The sequence below is a fragment of the Melospiza melodia genome, chromosome 6 (assembly GCF_035770615.1).
Source record: "Melospiza melodia melodia isolate bMelMel2 chromosome 6, bMelMel2.pri, whole genome shotgun sequence".
NCBI classification, from domain to species: domain Eukaryota; kingdom Metazoa; phylum Chordata; class Aves; order Passeriformes; family Passerellidae; genus Melospiza; species Melospiza melodia.
In genome coordinates this window covers 1522930-1536149 of record NC_086199.1, presented here as the reverse complement: position 1 = coordinate 1536149, position 13220 = coordinate 1522930, and positions in this window count along the sequence as shown.

Here is a 13220-nt window from a genome sequence, read left to right as displayed (position 1 = left end):
ACTTTTCTTTGATATCCAATTTAAGCCTTCTGTTCCCTCTGCTCCTGTCCCTGTTCCCTGGAGCAGAGCCCGACCCCCCGGCTGTGCCCTCCTGGCAGGAGCTGTGCAGAGCCACAAGGGCCCCTGAGCCTCCTTTGCTCCAGGTGAGCCCTGCCCAGCTCCTCAGGGATTCTGCAGCCCCTGCCCAGCTCCTCAGGGATTCTGCAGCCCCTGCCCAGCTCCCTCAGGGATTCTGCAGCCCCTGCCCAGCTCCTCAGGGATTCTGCAGCCCCTGCCCAGCTCCTCAGGGATTCTGCAGCCCCTGCCCAGCTCCTCAGGGATTCTGCAGCCCCTGCCCAGCTCCCTCAGGGATTCTCCAGCTCCATTCCCTTCCCTGGACACGCTCCAGCCCCTCCATGTCCTTCTTTTCATGAGGTGTCCACAACTGGACCCAGATCCAAAAGGTTCATCCACAATCCCAAGAGATTTCAGACTCCTGAGGTGCAATAAGTCTCTCCCAGCCCTAAATTATTAAAATGAGCAGGTCCTCAGGAGTTGGGGTTCAGCCTTGGCTGGAACCTCCCATTTTTACCCTGGGAGTCCCTTCCTACCATGGCCACCTTGGATGGGAGAGGAATCTGTGTCCCATGTCCTGGATGGGGAGGAAGCTCTTCCCAGGGATATCACACATTGCATTTTTGAGCTTTTCCATTGCCCAAGAGCAGGATCTGCAGGAAGATCTGGACTTTCTCCTTATTCCAGAGCTCCAGGAGCATTTGGACAACTCTGCCTGGGATGCCCAGGGTGGGATTGTTGGAATGTCTGTGCAGGGCCAGGAGCTGGACTGGATGATCCTCGAGGGTCCCTTCCCATTCAGGATATTCCATGATTCCATGATTATCCCCCTCTGCTCCCACCTCCTGGGAGTGAGGACATCAGGATTCCCATCTTTCATTTTGATAGGATTGAAAGAGTTTTTTCCTCAGATTTGTTTCATCCACAACTTCATAATTTCTGGGCAAGGGAATTATTATTCTTTTCTTACTTTTCTACTTTCAAACTTTACAACTACAACTAACTCTAAATTCTTTACTCTTTCTAAGATGTACTTCCACAACTTTCTAAAAATCTTCTTACCTTTACTATTTTCCCACATCCTGCAGTGGGATAATGGGAATGGGGCACCACAGACATTAATTCAGGTGTAACAGGGGAGAAATGTTTGCATTTCCTTCCCAAATGTTGCTCCTGAGATTTCCATCCCCAAGTTGCTGGTACTGTCTGAGGGGATCATTCCATGCCCAAGAGTTTATTCCAGAAAAAGCATCTCTGGCTTTTTCCTTCCTTTAAAATAGGAAAAGATGGAGAGAGGTGGTGAATTCAAATTTACAGAATTTTTTTTTTTTTTAGCAGATGAATAATTATAATTTATAGGGATTGGTCATTAATTTCCAGGATTCTCGTGGAATTAAAGAGTCATGGAATGGTTTGAGTTGAAAGGCAAGGAAAACATGAGTGGGAAAAGGCACAAAGACCATTTTCCACGGCAGGTTTTGATGGAATTTCCCCATATTTACAGGTCAAAATCCACGGAGAGGATTAGCCTGGAGGAGCAGGTGGGCTATTTCATTAGGAGAAGCTTTTTCCCTAATAAGAAAAATGGGAAAATCTCTTTTTTTATATAAATCTGGGAGATTTACACAGGAGCTTGACAATTCTAATTCATTTATCTGCGTCTTAATCAATCCAAAAGACCCAAATTGAGGGAAACCCTCTGGGAACCTTCTCAAAGTGAGTTTTACCTTGAAATATTTTTATTTGAAATATTTCCCTGCTCCTCCTGCTTTTTATTGCCTTTAGATGGCTACAGCTCTGGATTTTCAGGGGAAACATCTCCAGGGAATATTTTTCCAGAAAGATCCAAGATGAGTCATTTAATCCATTATAAATAATGGTAAAAGCCCCAAATTTTCAGGACTAATTACAGACAGGTTGTTGAATCAAGGCTTCCAAATAGCATATAATAATTCATAGACTGCTAATACGACCAGGAATCTGCCAGATAAAGAGCAAAATGGAAGGAGTGGGAATATTTAGGAAGGTTTAACGATGAATTAAGGAATTCTGGTGGTTCTTCCTGGGGATTTTAATTGGAAGTGGAGAACATTTAGTGCCCCTGTTTCCTGCCTCATTTAACTCTACCAGGGGTTGTCTGCTCCTTTGTTTTCTGGACGTGCTCCCTGTGGTTCAACCTATCCTGTTAATGAGATTCCATGAGTTTTATTACAGCTTTTCCCTTTGGAGAGGATTCCTAGGGAGTTGTGCAGAGCCACAAGGTCCCCCCTGAGCCTCCTTTTCTCCAGGCTGAGCCCCTTTCCAGCTCCCTCAGGGATTCTCCAGCCCCTTCCCAGCTCTGTTCCCTTCCCTGGACAGCTCCAACTCCTCCATGTCCATCTTGTCATGTGGGGACCAAAATAAGATAATATTTTGCCCTTTCTCTTCTCAGAATAAGCCTTTAAATCCAGTTTTAAAGCAACACAGCTTAGAAAAAGTCTGTCCTGGGCACCAGCAGAGGAACAAGGTCTCTTCTTTTTTGCTCTTCTCATTTCTGAAGCTTCAGCCTGACTTGATTTATTCCCTCTACATCGTGGCTCTTCCTTTAGACAAAGAGACTCCCTTCTAAAGCAGTTTTCAAAGATGTTTTCATCTCTCTTGTCTAGGCTGAATTGAAATCACGGCTGGTTTGTCCCTGACATCGCTAAACAAACAAATGCCTTCTCCTGGTGTTAAATATTAAAAGAGTATCAAGCACAGAACAGGTGATTAATGACTCGGATGCTTCCACCTGGCAAATTGAATTACTGGGAATATTGGACAGCACAAACTTCATCATAAATTGATTATTCCATCCTTACTTAGAGTGGAAGGAAAACAACCCCAGAGGGCCGGGAATGAGCCAGTCAAGCGTGGCCTCAGACCTGAAACTTCCCTCAGAGCCTTTTGTTGACTTGCTTGGAAAGCTCTGAATATTTCATGTGTGCCAGACCTTGGAAATGGGAATGGTTGGTCCGTAGGGATGTCCCAGTGCAGGCAGGTCCTGCAGGAGATGGGATGGGCCCATTTCCAAAATGGATCGAGGAATGATGCAATTGTTAAGGTTGGAAAAGTCATCTAAGATCAACCCAACATCAACCAGCCCAGCTCCTCAGGGGTTCTGCAGCCCCTGCCCAGCTCCTCAGGGATTCTGCAGCCCCTGCCCAGCTCCTCAGGGATTCTGCAGCCCCTGCCCAGCTCCTCAGGGATTCTGCAGCCCCTGCCCAGCTCCTCAGGGATTCTGCAGCCCCTGCCCGGCTCCTCAGGGATTCTGCAGCCCCTGCCCGGCTCCTCAGGGATTCTGCAGCCCCTGCCCAGCTCCTCAGGGATTCTGCAGCCCCTGCCCAGCTCCTCAGGGATTCTGCAGCCCCTTCCCAGCTCCATTCCCTTCCCTGGACAAGCTCCAACCTCTCAATATCTTTGTACTCCCCAAGGAATGAAGCCAGAAATCAAATTCCCTTTCATTTTGACTCTTCTATTCATTCCCTTATCACCCACTAGACTTCATTATTCACAGATAAATCTCAGATTTTAATTGATAACAAAACTCCATGGCAAAGAGGGAAAATTATCTTTTATAACCTATTTCTGTGTTTTCCTGGTGACACAACGCAGCACAGCTCACTCTCAGCTTTATTTTGCCATTTTCCAGCAGATCTGAGACATTTTGGGAGCAGCCAGAGTACCCCGTGCCAGCCTCTAGATGAGCACAAGCCCAGCCTGAGGTAAATTCAGTTTAGTCTGAGCTTTTGGTATTCCTAAGCCCTGAAATGTCACCTCCAGAGGGAATTCCACCTTCCCCATACAGCTGATTTTCCAAAAGCTCCAGAAAACATCGGGGTTTTTTTCCTTTCAAAACAAAATGAATCACAAAGACATTTCAGAGTGATTTTTAATTTACTGCTCACCATCCTGCCCATACCTTGGATGGACTCTTCTCCCTGGGTGACTTTTGGTCACCAGCTCCAAAAAGGCCTGGAGGGGTCAACAGAAGGGGGGAGTAGAGATGATGCCACAGATGAGATTGAACAAAGCTTTATATGTTAAAAGTTTACACAAAAAATGAGACTACTGAAATACTATCCTTAAACTTTATTCCAACATCAGTCTTATTACATCATTACGACAATTAAAAAATAACAACTCACATCTTACCAACCACAACCAAAGATTTCTTTATTACAAAACATTTTAAAAACTTTCTAACCAAGAAGATATTACTAAAACTTACAAATAAGTATTTTAACCAATCACTAAAAACATACATACACCTATCTCAAACAATACTTTTATACTTTCTATTAACAATACACAATACTCCATTATCAAACTTTAAACTTTCTCCTATCTTACTAGACATATTTTTCTACTGTCCTAAAGTCTATCTTAACCAAACCTAAAACTCAAACTATTATTTCATATCCTTACTATACTGTTATAACTTTTCTACTTTACAACTAACTCTAAATCCTTTACTCTAAAACCTATTTTCACAACTTTCTAACAATCTTCTTACCTTTACTCTATTTCCCACACCTGTCCATACCTGGTGGTGGGATAATGGGAATGTGGCACCACAGACATTAATTCAGGTGTAACAGGGGAGAAATGTTTGCATTTCCTTCCCAAATGTTGCTCCTGAGATTTCCATCCCCAAGTTGCTGGTACTGTCCAGGGGAATGATTCCATGCCCAAGAGTTTATTCCAGAAAAAGCATCTCTGGCTTTTTCCTTCCTTCAAAATAGGAAAAGATGGAGAGAGGTGGTGAATTCAAATTTACAGATTCTTAATTTTTTTTTTAAAGTGGATGAGTCATTTATAGGGATTAATTTCCAGGATTCTCATGGAATTAAAGAGTCATGGAATGGTTTGGGTTAAAAGGGACCTTAAATCCCATCCAGTTCCACCCAGGGGCACCTTCCACTGTCCCAGGCTGCTCCAAGCCTCAATGTCCAACCTGGCCTTGGACAATTCCAGGGATCCAGGGGCAGCCACAGCTGCTTCCAGGAATCCCATTCCAGGGTCTCTTCACCCTCCCAGCCAGGAATTCCCAATTCCCAATCTCCCACCCATCCCTGCCCTCTGGCACTGGCAGCCATTCCCTGGCTCCTGTCCCTCCATCCCTTGTCCCCAGTCCCTCTGCAGCTCTCCTGGAGCCCCTTCAGGCCCTGCAAGAGGCTTTGGGATTTCCCTGGATCCTTCTCTTTTCCAGGTGAAAAACTTTCTTTTGAAACTTGAAATGGATCTGGCTCCATCCAGGGAGATGCAAATGACAGAAGCCAAGATTTTCCCAGTTGTTCCGTGTCCTCACCCGTGGAACCATCCCTGCCTCACCTCCTTTGCTCCCCAAAGAATTTTGTACCAAACCTTCCCATCCTACCCTTCCTAATCCCCTCTTTTCCATCAGAACAACACAAAGGAATTTATTTTTTCTCTCTTTTTATTTTCCAGCCCTACAAAGGCTTTACACTTCCGAGTCCTAACGAGTCAGAGACTCAAATCCCTCAGGTTCCTGTGAGAAATGGCAGCACAAATGGCTGTACTTCAGCTTAATTGGGCACCTCATTAAATATCTGAATATTAAAGCCCCTCAACAGCTCTGAAGTTGGTAGGGATGTGGTTATGGCACATGTCAGAAGCAGGTTGTTCCACAGATCCCCAAAAATGGGATTATAAAATTGCTGGGATTTGGCCATTGTGTTTTTTGCTTTTTTTTCTCCACATTTTTATAAATTCCTTCAGATGTTGTGAGCTTTTCTTGTGCCCAAACTTTTGGGAAGTTTGTGAGGACCACCAGGAGCTCTCCTTGCTGGGATTTATCCATTATTGCACCCCTTGTTTCAGCTCTGACAGATGTGATCCCTCATCTCCACCTGAATATTGAATTTCCCTGAGTTTTCCAAAGCCAAACACAGGATTGCATCAAGTCCTGGGCTGTTCTGAGTGAGGAAATGTTTGGCTCAGGAGAGGAGAAGGATTTGGTTTCAAGGATATGCTTTGATTTTCCATGAGGGATTGGAGAAGTCTTGGGAGGAGGAGGAAAGGAAGGAAAAATTAATGAGCATTTATTAGGCAAATAAAGATGGAATTTCCCCTTTTGTTTGCAGTGCTGCACAAATCTGCGTGAGCTGCTGGGATTATTAAGGGCTTGATGATTCATTTATCCAACAAACCAAATGGGTTTGATAATCCAGGTTTATTCTGGGATCAGCTTTATTGTTGGAATATTGACTCCGGCCGTGAAAGAAAACCGATGCAAAACGCAATTAGAGATTTGTCCATTTTTATTAGTTCTGATTAGGTTTTGATTTAGGGAGTGAAAGGAGCTCTGCAGTTCCCTGCTCTCCCTTTGCTGTGCAGGGCCACAGAATCCAGGTTTTGGAGAATCTTGGATTTCCGGGAAGGTTTGGATTGGAAGGGAACTCAAATCCCACCCAGTGCCACCCCTGCCATGGCAGGGACACCTCCCACTGTCCCAGGGTGCCCCAGTGTCCAGCCTGGCCTTGGGCACTGCCAGGGATCCAGGGGCAGCCACAGCTGCTCTGGCAATCCCAGCCCAGCCAGGAATTCCCAATTCCCAATCTCCCATCCATCCCTGCCCTCTGGCACTGGGAGCCATTCCCTGGCTCCTGTCCCTCCATCCCTTGTCCCCAGTCCCTCTGCAGCTCTCCTGGAGCCCCTTTGGGCTCTGAGCTCTCTCAGGCAGAGGCAGGTCCACCCCAACACCCCATGAGGGAAAATCTTTGAGATTCCCTGGTCAGGGGGATGGAGAGCCTCAATAATTGGGATAAAATCCTTAATGGAGCAAGTGGTGGAAGAAATGAAGCTCTGGGAGCAGCTGGAGCAGAAGGAAGGTGACAGAGGAGCCATCAGGAGGGTTGTGCTGGCTCGGCTGCTGCAAGAGCAGCACTTGGCACATTTGGGGAGGGAGCAGAGCTGAGCTGCTGAGCAGAAGTGCAAACCTGCAGCAATCTGGGTGATTTAGAGCCTACACTGCACATTCCTGCTGCTCAAAAGTTTCTGCTTTGGTTTGGTTTCCCAAAGAGTCTGGAGGTATTTAAAAGAGGAATTTTTTGAGGGTTTACATAAGAACCTTCCTTCTGGAAAGAAGGTTTAATTCTGGTTTTAAACAGCTGGGCATGACTGTTGATCCAGGCTTGCTTCAGTGCAGAATTTGGGGCATTGATTTTTTTTCCCAAATAGTAAATAAATTGCCATGAACTGAACCAGGATCTTCTTGGTGGTACCCAGAAGTGGGACAAGAAAAATGAGCAGGGACAGAGCCCAGGAATTCCCGGGCACAGGAGGCAGAACTCCTGCCCTGGGCAGTGCCCAGCCCTGAGCAGAGCCCAGAGAGGGGCTGGAGTCTCCTCCCTGGGATATTCCAGAGCCACATGGACACAATCCTGTGCCCTGGGCAGGGACTGGCACCAGTGACTCTCTGTGGTCCCTTCCAGCCTGATCCATCCTGGGATTAGCAAACCATGAATTCCAAATGTCTGGAACCATCCGCACTTCCAGCCCTGAGTCCCCATTGGTATGGATCCCTTTAGACTTCCTTGGGCTCCTAGGAGTTAAGGAAAGGAGAATAAAAGACAGAAGTTCACCTGTGGTTTATATTTGCTCCTTTTTAACCAATTTCCAAACATTTCCCAGAGTTTTGGGAAGTGGGCTGTGCCTTTTCCTTTTGATCCAGAGCTGCTCCTGGACTCAGATCCATGCTCCAATGTCATATCCAGGCATGAAGGAAAAGATTTTGTGGCCTAGGGCTGCAGATTCTTAATTCTTAACAGGGGAACTCCCTCCAGCTCCCTCTCCAGTCCCAGGGTGATGGATAAAGCTGGGAAATGAAGCACAGAGGGTGGAAGTGAGTCTGGATGATCCATGAGTCCTGGGTGGAGCTGGGATCACCGGCATTCCTGTCAGGATTGTGCCTGCAGCTGCCACCACCTCTTGGCTTTTCATGGAACTCGCAGTTCTGAGCAGGAATTCTTTGGGATTTGCAAAGAACAGGAGGAAAGCGCTTTTTTTGGGCATAAACTGACTCTCCACTGAATCATGGAATCATGGAATAACCCGAGCTGGTGTCCTGGATTGCCAAGCAGATTGTATTCTATTTGCCATCTGTATGGCAGTAGTCTTCTGTTCATTGGGCAGTTTTCCTTATCTCTTCCACAGCTGGGGGGACACCTGCTGATAACAGCTATTGAATGTCCCTGCATGGCTGATAAGAACTACAGCATCCCATTGGGGGATGTGAGCCCAGAGGGAGGAGCCAAGCATTCCTGCCTGGATATAATCTGGAGATTCTGGAACACCAGCATGGCTTCTCCACTGGATTCCCCAGAGGAACAGCAGCTGCCTCTCCTTCCCCTGGATCTCCAGAGGCAGAGACTGCACCCTTCTCCAGGATCCCTGCTCCAGCAGAACCACCCTGACACTGCAGGAGGGCTGAGCCACAATTCCAATGGGACTGCGGCCACCAGCCTGACCCACAGGGTGTCAGGTTGGGTTCTGACTCTGGCAGTGTTGGTTTGGTTCACTGCATTGTTTATTTTATCCTTTTCTTTTCTTCCCTATTAAAGAACTGTTATTTCCTCCTCCCATATTTGTTGCCTGAGAGCCCCTTAGTTTAAAATTTGTAACAATTGGGAGGGAGAGGGGTTGACATTCTCCATTTCAGGGGAGGCTCCTGCCTTCCTTAGCAGACACCTGGCTTTCCAAACCAAGAGAGTTGGATTTACAGGGATCATCAGTCCAACTCCCGACCCTGCATGGGACACCCCAAAATCGCCCCCCCGCTCCTCCTCTGAGTTCTGGGATGGATTTAAGAACCCACATTGAAAATCCCATCCTTTTCCCTCTTCCCTGCATCCTCCACTGGATCCTGGCTGGCACTTGATGCTCTCCAAGAGATTTCCCTGACTCTGCTCCTCAGCTCTGGGACCTGGAGAACATTTCCATGGACTCTGGAGCCAAACCTCACTTCCTTTTGGGGGAGGCACAGAGCTGCCTCCTGTCAAATAGGAAATGCCCTTTATATTGCCAAAGTTCAGGAGCTTCACTGCCTTAAGGATTTAATGAGGAACATCCCAAGGTTAGATGGGATAAACCCCTCTAACCTCACTCCTCCCTGAGCCCCACTTCCATCTGGATCCGGTTACAAATCCTACCTGACGTTCCCCAAAGCATTGTGCAGAAACGTGTGGTTGATCAAATAAATCCTGCTGGATTTCTCGCTTGGAAGAAATATTTACAAAGGCAAGGAAATCACAGGCAGAGGGAAGAAAGCAGAGGCTGCAGCTTGCCTTTGCTGGAGGCTGCTGGCAGTTTGTTTTTCAAATAGCAAATCCTGCCTTAGGCCTGACCAGGAAAAGCAATAAAAACTTCATTTTCGAGGGAGGAAAAGAGAAATAGCACTTTTAAAGCCTTTCACAGTGGTTGGGGTTTTTTTACTTCTTTTTCTGAATAATTTTTCCTTTAAAGAGAACAGAAAATATAAACTCTGCTGTGAGAGCTGGGAATGTTCACCTGGACAGGAGAAGGCTCCAGGGAGAGCTGAGGGTACCTAAAGGGGCTCCAGGAGAGCTGGAGAGGGACTGGGGACAAGGGATGGAGGGAGAGGACACAGGGAATGGCTTTAAATTGGGAAAGGGGAGATTTAGATTCGTTATTGAGAAGGAATTCCTGGCTGCGAGGGTGGGGAGTGGCTGGGCTGGAATTTCCAGATTTGCTGTGGCTGCCCCTGGATCCCTGGCAGTGCCCAAGGCCAGGTTGGACACTGGGGCTTGGAGCCACCTGGGACAATGGGAGGTGTCCCTGCCCCTGGAATGGGATGAGCTTTATGGTCCCTCCAACCCAAACCATCCTGTGTTCCAAGGTTCCAACCCCACTGATGTGGGTTTAGGGGAAGTTATTTTTAAAGCAGCAGCAGCCAAAGCAGGAAAATGAAGTTCCAGGACATTTCCAAGGAGCAGAGACCATGGATTTGCCACCCGCTGCCCTGAGCCTGTGGGAAAAATCTGACCTGGGTGCTGTGACAACAAGGCCAGCAGGAGATGGAGATTTGATTCCAGGCCTCCACCCACATGAAATCCTTGGAAATGGTGGAGGTGGACACAGATTTTGCCTCGTGGGCCTCATGTTTCCCATCAACCTCTTGTGAGCAGCACCAATCCCATGTGCTGCTGCTTTTTGGGAATGTGCTGAACAGAATTCCTGTTCAGAGCTCGTTTCTTTGGGATAAGGTCCATGGTACCAAATGCCAATGTTCTGTTTGGAATTCCAAAGGCTCCATCTCCCGGGACAGGGCATTATTCCAGGTGGAACTACTCTCTGTGACAACATCTCACGGAATTTCACCCTCCCAGATGTCGTTTTGTGCTTTCCTCATAAATGTGCTTTTCCAAAGAAATGATTTTTTTGGATCTTAAACCACTTCTTGGCCTCAGAGTTTTCATCTTTTATTGACTGAAGCTCTGCTAATGGCTCTGTGAGCAGCAATAAATATTTGCAGTCTGGATTGGCCCAAATTTATTGCAGAAAGTGGAAACCTCAGGTCAGCAAACAAAGCTGGATTTGTGTGGGGTTTTTTATGTTAATCCTGCAAATTATTAATATGGGCAGGCTGCGGTTGTGGGGGCAGAAATTCCTTCTGTTCAACAGCATGTTTAAATATTCACAACATAATACAATTAAATTATTATTATTTAAATGTAATTAATAGTCCAGCAGAGCGTGTTCAGGTTTCAAGTGGGTGCATTGACATCATGAATTGAAAAATCTGTTTAAATACCCAAAGTCTGAGTTAAAAAAATATCAGAGCAAAATAGTCTAAAATTAAATTTTTATTTCTATTTATAGTAAAAAGAACTATTATGGAAGGGATAATGCTTTTATTCGTGCTAAAAAGGATCAGTGTGGGAAAAGGGAGAGGACAATGTCACAGAATTCTGGAAGGAGCTGGGTTGGAAGACCTTGAATCCCATCCCATCGCATCCCATTGAAGCCTATCCAATTGAATCCCATTGAATCCCATCCTATGGAATCCCATTGAATCCCATCCTATGGAATCCCATTGAATCCCATCCAATTGAATCCCATCCAATTGAATCCCATTGAATCCCATCCTATTGAATCCCATTGAATCCCATCCCATTGAATCCCATTGAATCCCATTGAATCCCATCCCATTGAATCCCATTGAATCCCATTGGATCCCATCCTATTGAATCCCATTGAATCCCATCCAATTGAATCCCATTGGATCCCATCCTATTGAATCCCATTGAATCCCATCCCATTGAATCCCATTGAATCCCATCCTACTGAATTCCATTGAATCCCATCCTATTGAATCCCATTGAATCCCATCCTACTGAATCCCATTGAATCCCATCCTATTGAATCCCATTGAATCCCATCCTACTGAATTCCATTGAATCCCATCCTATTGAATCCCATTGAATCCCATCCTACTGAATCCCATTGAATCCCATCCAATTGAATCCCATTGGATCCCATCCTATTGAATCCCATCCAATTGAATCCCATTGGATCCCATCCTATTGAATCCCATTGAATCCCATCCAATTGAATCCCATTGGATCCCATCCTATTGAATCCCATCCAATTGAATCCCATTGGATCCCATCCTATTGAATCCCATTGAATCCCATCCTACTGAATCCCATTGAATCCCATCCTATTGAATCCCATTGGATCCCATCCTATTGAATCCCATTGGATCCCATCCAATTGAATCCCATCCAATTGAATCCCATCCAATTGAATCCCATTGAATCCCATCCAATTGAATCCCATCCCATTGAATCCCATCCAATCACACCCCTGCCATGGCAGGGACACCTCCCACTATCCCAGGCTGCTCCAAGCCCCAGTGTCCAACCTGGCCTTGGATATTCCCTGGGATCCAGGGCAGCCACAGCTGGCTCTGGCAATTCCCATCCCAGCCTCTCCCCACCCTCACAGCCAGGAATTCCTTCCCAACACCCCATCAAAATTTTCCCTTTTCCAGCCTAAAGCCATTCCCTGTGTCCTGTCCCTCATGCCTTGTCCCCAGTCCCTCTGCAGCTCTTCTGGAGCCCCTTCAGGCCCTGCCAGGGCCTCTGAGCTCTCCCTGGTGCCTTCTCCTCTCCAGCCTTTCCATCTACAAAAGTCAAACTGAGAAATTCCCCAAATCCAATCTTTTTGGTGTGTCTAGGTGTCCCTGCAGGCCCAGTTCAAGGCTGTGACGTTCCCCAGGATCTGAAAACAATGCAGGAAAAGTTCCAGAGGTCCCAAAGCAAGGTCAGATCTCCCCACTGGGTAATGTGGATGTGGATTTACTGGATCCATGGGGCAGAAGGACCAACAAGGAAAAGAGGAAGAAAGGAAAGGGAAGGGAAAGGGAAGGGAAAGGAAAGGAACGAAAGGAAAGGAAAGGAAAGGAAAAGGAAAGGAAAGGAAAGGAAAAGGAAAAGGAAAGGAAAGGAAAGGGAAAGGAAAGGAAAGAAAGGAAAAGTCAAAGGAAGAAAGGAAAGGAAAGGAAAGGAAAGGAAAGGAAAAAGGAAAGGAAAAAGGAAAGGAAAAAGGAAAGGAAAAGAAAGGAAAAAGGAAAGGGAAAAGGAAAGGAAAAAAGGAAAGGAAAAGGAAAGGAAAAAGGAGAAGGAAAAAGAAAAGGACAAAGGAAAAGGAAAAAAGGAAAGGAAAAAGAAGGAAAGGAAAAAGGAAAGGAAAAAGGAAAAAGGAAAAAGGAAAGGAAAAAAAAAAAAAAAAAAAAAAAAAAGAAAAAAAAAAAAAAAAAAAAAAAAAAAAAAAGGAAAAGAAAAAAAAGAAAAAGGAAAAAGGAAAAAGGAAAGAGAAAAAGGGAAAAGGAAAAAGGAAAGGACAAGAAGAAAGGAAAAAGGAAAAAAGGAAAAAGGAAAGGAAAAAGGAAAGGAAAAAAGGAAAGGAAAAAGGAAAGGAAAAAGGAAAGGAAAAAGGAAAGCGAAAAGGAAAGGAAAAAGGAAAGGAAATAGGAAAGGAAAAAGGAAAGGAAAAGAGGAAAAGGAAAAAGGAAAGGAAAAGGAAAGGAAAAAGGAAAAGGAAAAAGGAAAGGGGAAAAGAAAGGAAAAAGGAAAGCGAAAAAGGAAAGGAAAAAGGAAAGG